Source organism: Acyrthosiphon pisum, chromosome X (genome assembly GCF_005508785.2).
Source record: "Acyrthosiphon pisum isolate AL4f chromosome X, pea_aphid_22Mar2018_4r6ur, whole genome shotgun sequence".
NCBI lineage: Eukaryota > Metazoa > Arthropoda > Insecta > Hemiptera > Aphididae > Acyrthosiphon > Acyrthosiphon pisum.
The window spans coordinates 24,360,040-24,367,407 of NC_042493.1; the positions used below are offsets into that span (position 1 = coordinate 24,360,040).

The 7,368-nt window shown below is 32.8% G+C and overlaps 1 protein-coding gene across 2 annotated transcripts in view; it reads left to right on the top strand.

Moving 5' to 3' along the window:
* The first annotated feature begins 5,303 nt into the window (after window positions 1–5,303).
* Window positions 5,304–7,368, top strand: part of LOC100163606 (fez family zinc finger protein erm) — a 77,173-nt gene continuing 75,108 nt past the window's right edge. For both annotated transcript variants that reach the window (XM_016803849.2, XM_008184200.3), the window contains exon 1: window positions 5,304–6,132. The gene's annotated coding sequence lies outside the window, so the exon portion shown is untranslated. The remainder of the gene's footprint in view (window positions 6,133–7,368) is intronic.

The window sequence follows — 7,368 nt, forward strand, 5'->3', positions numbered from 1 at the left end:
CCATACACCGAGAGTTTGCGAAGTGTTTTCGTCGCCGCGACCGGTGGCGTCGAATCAATTAATTATGTAACACTGCAGGCGACTATTATACGTGTGTACACTGTACATATTATATATTATATTACTTGCGAAGCGACATCTGGTCAAAGGCCTAGCGTTTGACCGGATATACACGCAGATAGGGTGTTGCATATGTTGTACGACTTATATAATATACACTATACATACGTATTATACACATCGGCCGAGTGTAGGTACTCTATACTATTGTACATGTATATACATGTATAATAGACAAGATATGATAGAGGGGGGAATCTATAGAGATACTGTATACGTGTCGTCCGATGATTATGATCATCACGCGTATATATACACATTTCTGTTTTCTGTTTTTTTTTTTCTAACACGCGCGGCATGTTGTTTATTTCACGAGCTTATATAATAATCTCTTTTAACCATCGGCGCGATTTTCGAGGACTTTTGCCGCCTCGTAAGTCCATTGTGCGTGTATAATATACACTGCCGTCATCCGATATGTTGTTATTATTATTATTATCATAGTCGTCAACACTTTGATCACCGAGTGCAAACACCGCGGCGTGTACAGATATAACATACGTTACTGATACGGTAATATCTATATTATTACATAAAAAATGGTTTCGTGCTTGCGAGTCTCGTTAATTTTTAATCAGTTATAAAAATCGCGACATCCATATACACCAGCTAAGTATATTATAACGTGTGAAACCACTATTGTTTATTTTATTTTATAGTTATAGGTGTCAATCGTGTTAATTAAAAAAAAATGGAAACTTGGTAGGTTACGTTAGGTTGAAATATGAATAATCATCAATTGGGAAATTTGAATCATTAATTACTCATTGACTGTTGTGGGCCGACTTAAGATGATGACGCGTCTTTGATAGTAATTAGTAGCAGATTATGGATAGGTTTATAAGGTATAAGAACGAAAATAACAAACAAACTGTATAACTTTATTAGCGCAATCCGTCGAAGATGCTACCAATCACGATACATTTATTCCCCCTTTTGGAACCACAGGTGGGATGATGATCAATACAGACCTAATACGGGAAACTAGAGCGATAGGCTTCGGCAGGCTAGCAATGAGGATTTCAGAACTAATTAACTCTGGTCGGCCTGAGAAAAAGCGTCGGACTTCGAAGTCAGAAGAGCTAACATAACATTTAAGATTTAACCAATGCAAGGAACGGTAAGTCGGAGCACACCCCGACAACATCCCCCCTACCACTAATACGTTGTAACTTATCATTAACTTTTAACTAATGCAATTTATATATATATAACTTTTATAGTTGAATATATTTGTTAAGTAAAGTCCAATGCTATATAGTACCTATACTATTATTTTAATGCTTGATTTACAATTCACCTTATGGCAGAAAAGAAAATAATGCTATCGCAGTTCCTTCTTAGTTTGCGATATCACTTGCAAATAAAAAGAATAGGTACCTATTATATGAATCTTATACAAAATCCACGTGAAGTACCTATAGTTATGCAAATGCAAATGTCTCATAAACATTTTTTCTGCACTTAAAAATCAACGGCTCAATTATAATTTATACAGTTGGATAATTAATCAATACAAAGAAATTCTAATACCTATATTATATTAAATTCAATAAAATAAATGTGAAAAAAGGTGGGTAAGTGGATGTCGCTCTGCTGTACAGTAGGTTACAAGTGGGTCACTGTATAATGGATAGTATTAAATTTGAATTCAATGATATAATATCACTGTATAAGAAAAACGATTCTGAGCGGAGACGGTTTGTCAGTGGAATCTTGTTTTAAATTTTCAATCCTTAGATATAAAAGTTGAACATTTTATAAATTTTTAACTACAAAATAATTATTCAATTTTAAATTTGATAAATTTTGTCAACATTTTAACTTCAAATGCTTATAAAAAAAAATTGTGCCTATGTTTTTGTAATATTTTTCAACTGCTATTACAACAATGTGTCAGGAGCCCTGTATTAATTTTTTACACTTTTTGGCCCATTAGGCTTTATTGATATTTATAGAAAAAAAAACCTAAAAAAATTGAAAACTTACAATGTCCGTAAACAGCTCAAAAAGAGTCATTGACACATTTTTTTTTTGATAAAGGTAGACAAACTTATGAGTAATCTTGTATTACACTTTCAAATATTAGATTTAAAAAGAAAATTTTTTACGAATTCTTAACTCAAAATAATTTGCTTATTTTCGTGATTTTTCCATATTTTGTCAATTTTTAAACTTTAAATGCTAATAAAAAAAAAACTGTGACTAACGATTTTTAATATTTTTCAAATGTCATTGTAATAATATAGTAGGAGCCTTGTATTAAATTTTCAAGTATTTTTACTCAACAAATAAAGTTTTATTGACATTCATAGAAAAAAAAACTAATTAAATTGGGAACTGAAATTGTCCGTAAACAGCTCAAAACAAATCAAAATATTTTGAAAATTTTATCATGCATAGAAAATGGAAATATAAACAACCAGTGAAAATTTCATGTATCTACAATCATTCGTTTTAAAGTTACACCAAAAATTTTCTCGAAAACAGATTTTGCGTAAAAATTCCCGTTTTTCCTTAATTTTTCTTTTGTTTTTCACGGCGCTTTTGAAAACTATTGAAAAAATTTTACTTTTGACCCCCCAAAGTACCAACTAGATTCACTTTCCTATTAGAAAAGGTACTGTTGAAGAAAATCCAAGCACTTTTACTGTCCTAAAAGGTGATGACAGACAAAAAAAAAATACATTAAAAAAAAAACACACATCATTGTAAAATCAATACATTCATCGTTCCACTCAGAATCTAAAATAATTTGAAAATTGAGGGTAGGTATACATTACAATATTAGATTAATCAATACATAATAATTATGAAACTAGGTACCCATATATGTGTAAAACAAAGTTCGATTCTTGACTGATGTTTTGTCTTCAAGTACCTGTACAACTATAACTGTTAATACTGGTACAAATGTACAATCACTACAATCTACATATATTAATATTACAGATTATATAATAATGAAACAAAAATGTCAGGTTAATTAGTAACCACAAAACTAAACTACTATGTAAAAAAAAACGGTATAGGTCGTGCTGATAGTTTACGTGGTAAAAAATTATTATAAATTATTTATGTAACAAACAATATAAAATTACAATAATTTTCAGACTTCATTATCAGATCATTCAGATTGTCCAATTAGAAAGAAAAGTAGGCGGAACGGCGTAGTTAATTGTAGGAATGTATAAGATGCTTTTTTAATGAAATATTTGTTTATAATTATTTAAAAAATGTAGCCAATTTCTTCTTTCTTTCTTTCTTTTTTTCTGAGTTACTTAATTTTTTCTCAATATTATCTTAGAGTTAATTATATCTATATTGTTAAATAATTTTTCATTTTTAACTTAACGTTCTTATAACTAATTATTTTCATTAACTTTTCCATTGTTTACCATTTGCACCTTTGTTTATATATGTATACTAGATACCTATAAAGTATAAGGATGAGCGTTGGGTATAATGGGTACCTATACGAAGGGTCTGATGCGTAGGCCTCCGTGGCCGTCTTATTTTATCACATATAATATATACCTAACTCATTCAAAATGTGTACTGAGTGTTTATTTGGTATTAAAATATACAACCTACTGTAGGTTGTCGGTAAACTGTAATGTAAATCTATTAAACTTAACTTTAACTGCAGTTGAATACTTGAATGTACCTATACTTAATACTTATATACTTCAAATACTGAAATACATACCCGCAGTGTATAGGTGGTCAGTGAAGGTAAGTTTATAATACTATAGGAATAGGTACAATATAATTATAAGTGTTGCAGTCGTATGGCGTTCCAGTATAGCAACTATTTTAATATATAATATATAAATTACCTACAGTATATGCGTATACAATACATTCATTGATTCAACTTTGAATTCTGGGTGAGCGGGACAACCGTGAATGAGCATATCTACACTAATTAGGTTTACAATATGGTGTTTCTATTTTTCTTCAAGAACTTGTAGCAGCAAAAATGCTCAAATAGTTTCATGTTAACACAAGCGTAAATTAAGAAGGGCTAAACTACTGGAAAGTTAACTTCAACCTATATTGGCCTATTTTGCAATGATGATGAATACCTATATTTTGAGTTAAAATTCTAGGGTTTTAGTTAATTGCTGCAATACGTTTGTACGTATATAGGTATTTTTCTATAATATATTGACACGATTACAATAAAATATTATGACACTTAAGTTATTTAATGATATATAGATTCGAAATCTAAACTATTAGCGCACTGAACATATGATCATCTGCACCAAATAATAATTATATCTATAAACTACATATTGTTACACAGTAGGTACCGTATGGGTTATGGCTAAATGTAATATAACGTATATAGTATAGGTATCTAGGTACATTTGACGAACAAATCAAATTCGTATTGTTTAGACAGATATAATAATTTATATTGACCTTTTTTTGTTCAAAACTGCAATAAAGTGTATAGGATTGTAAATATATAATAAATGTGCAGCATCACCCTGGAGGTCTGCAATGCGAACGACTGTGATACTTTGATACTTTATTATACCTCAAACCTCATATGGACTGAACGTTTTATTTCGAAAACGATAATTATAATGCGCATGTATACCTATGACTGTGGAGGCTTATTGTTTGTGCTGCAGACGTGTTTATTTACTTTACACTATCACATAACTTATATTATTATTATTATTATTATAAGCGCATGTGTATTCGATGACAAAAACATTGGACAGTGAAATTTCGCATTCTCTATTTTACGATGATCACAGTTATATTGCGGCGGCTCGGCGTCTATATTATACTGCAAAGAGCAGAGGGTAAACGTCGACAAGAAGCTGATTACACCACAACCCGTGAAAGTGGCGGGGCGGAGGGGCTAGCCTCTGTGCGTGCGTGCGAGTTCGACGACGGCCGTCGGAAGTCTGTGAAGGGGACGACGACGACGATGGTGGCGTGTCCCGCCCAGCGGCCGCGGCCACGCCCTCTCCGTGGTTCGCGCGCGCACGCGTCCATCGCCTGGCCACCGCTGCCGCCGCCGTCGTCGTCGCGTAATTGATTATTTCCGCCACCACCGCCTTCTTCCGCGCAATCGGGCCGGAAGACCGGAAGAGGTCGCCGCCTCCGCGCTCGTTTTAGCCGCTTACGAAGATATTTCCGGTCTGCAGTACACGGTGATGAGGGGGTGTAGGGTGCACGTGCGCTGCAGAGCTTAGCATATATATAGGTAGTTATATAGACGACGACGGTGTAAACAAGAAAACAAAACTCGCCGCCGTCGTGCTGGGGGTCGATGCGCGATTTTGGCTTTTACCCTTCTCTCTCGCATTAATAATAATAATAATAATAATAATATCGTCTCTTCGTGCGTGCGCTCGCGAGTCTTTTTTTCTTCTTATTTCTCCCCCGCAGCACCATCGGCTCTCGCCTCCACCGTGCACATCGATATCGTTGCAGGGCGGTGGATGAAATACACACACACGCACACCAAAACACACTACACACTCACACACGCATAATCGAACCGCCTCTAGTTGCTGCTGTTGCGCCGTTATTGTCACCACCCCCACGCAATGACTAAAACGCCGCCGACGCGACTACGACGACTTGCCGGCGGCGAGTAGACGATAATATACGCACCGTCGACGCCGCGGCGCTTTTATTCCGGACGCGCGATCGACGCTCGTCGCGACGACGACATTGTTGCTATTATTGTTGTTGTTGTTGTTACGACAATAATAACACAGTGGTTATAATTACTTCACGTCCGATAACCGCGACTATACCATATTATTATACCGTCGTCGGCGGGAAATGATCGACGACGGCATTCGATTTCATTTACGCGCCAAAACCACGGCGGCCGCAGCCAAAGTCGTCTTCGTGTAATCCGTCGTAATTTATTTAGGTACTTACCAATCAAACATCCGTTCATCAATACGCGTCGCGTTTTATCGGTTTAGGTACCATTCGGTTTTACACACCTACGTCTTGTTCACTTGATAGTCGGTAAGTTTTTACAAGAGTATTTTATACTACCTATATTATTATATAATACCTATTTCAGTAAGTACCTACAATATAAAATATATAATATATCTTCACACATCACCTATAGTATTATTTTATAAACTTCATTTTTACGCAGTGAGTTGATTAAAATAAAATTGTCAACATCAGATGTAAGTTATTATTAGTAGGGTGGTCAAAAGATTTTAATTTTGTTCTCAATAAAACAATTTTTTTAAAACAAAAAAAATACTCATTCATTAAATTGTAATTAGTATTATATATCATACAAATTGCTGTTATATCGATAATATTTCTACAGAAATTCAATCATATTGCTCATGATGCGTGCAAATGAAAAATATGCTTACGATTTTGTAATTATGGTTTTTATGGTTATTAAAAATAAATTACTGTTTTTTTCAACATGAATATTATTTTTAATATTAACGCTTAGAAATTAAACGAAAAACTTAAATTAAGAATCTTGGCTTGCCGCTTGGATCTTGGAAATGAAACTATGCAGTAACAATAATTAAAAGGTTTAAAAAAATTCCTCAAATAATCGTAAATTCACGGCGAAGTACCTCATTGGATACTTCTTCACTCACATCATTCAAGCCACACTATATAAAACATCTATTACGCTTATTGTACCATTATTTATATATTATAGACTGTATAATTTTCTAAATATAAAATTAAAAAAAATATATTCTATAATAAAGTTAACAATTTCAAGTACATATACCTATTATCTACCTTCAGGTATATGTAGTAGATGACATGATAAAAAATAACACATTATTCTTTAATATACAGTGAAACCTATAAATAACTGAAAAACTGACATTTCAAAAGAGACCATCATAAAAACGTCATAGCGTGTCTTTTATAGACAGGAATATTGAAATACCTATCTTTATTTATTTATTTATTTATTTATTTCAACGGATCAAACGATCCAATTACAATAATTTAAAATAATATAATTAGTTCATAAATGAATATTAGAATACAATGATAACACAGTAATAATACAATAATAATAAAGTAATAAATTAGTACAACATATTTAAATACAAAAAAATTTGTTTACATAGCTATTAAATAATTCAATGGAATTAAAATTAAATAAATCAATTTTTAACTCATTTGCTATTGACATCATCCTATTCATAGGAGAAGCAGAAATATAATTTGTTTTATGTGTAAAAATATAAACATAGTGGTTGA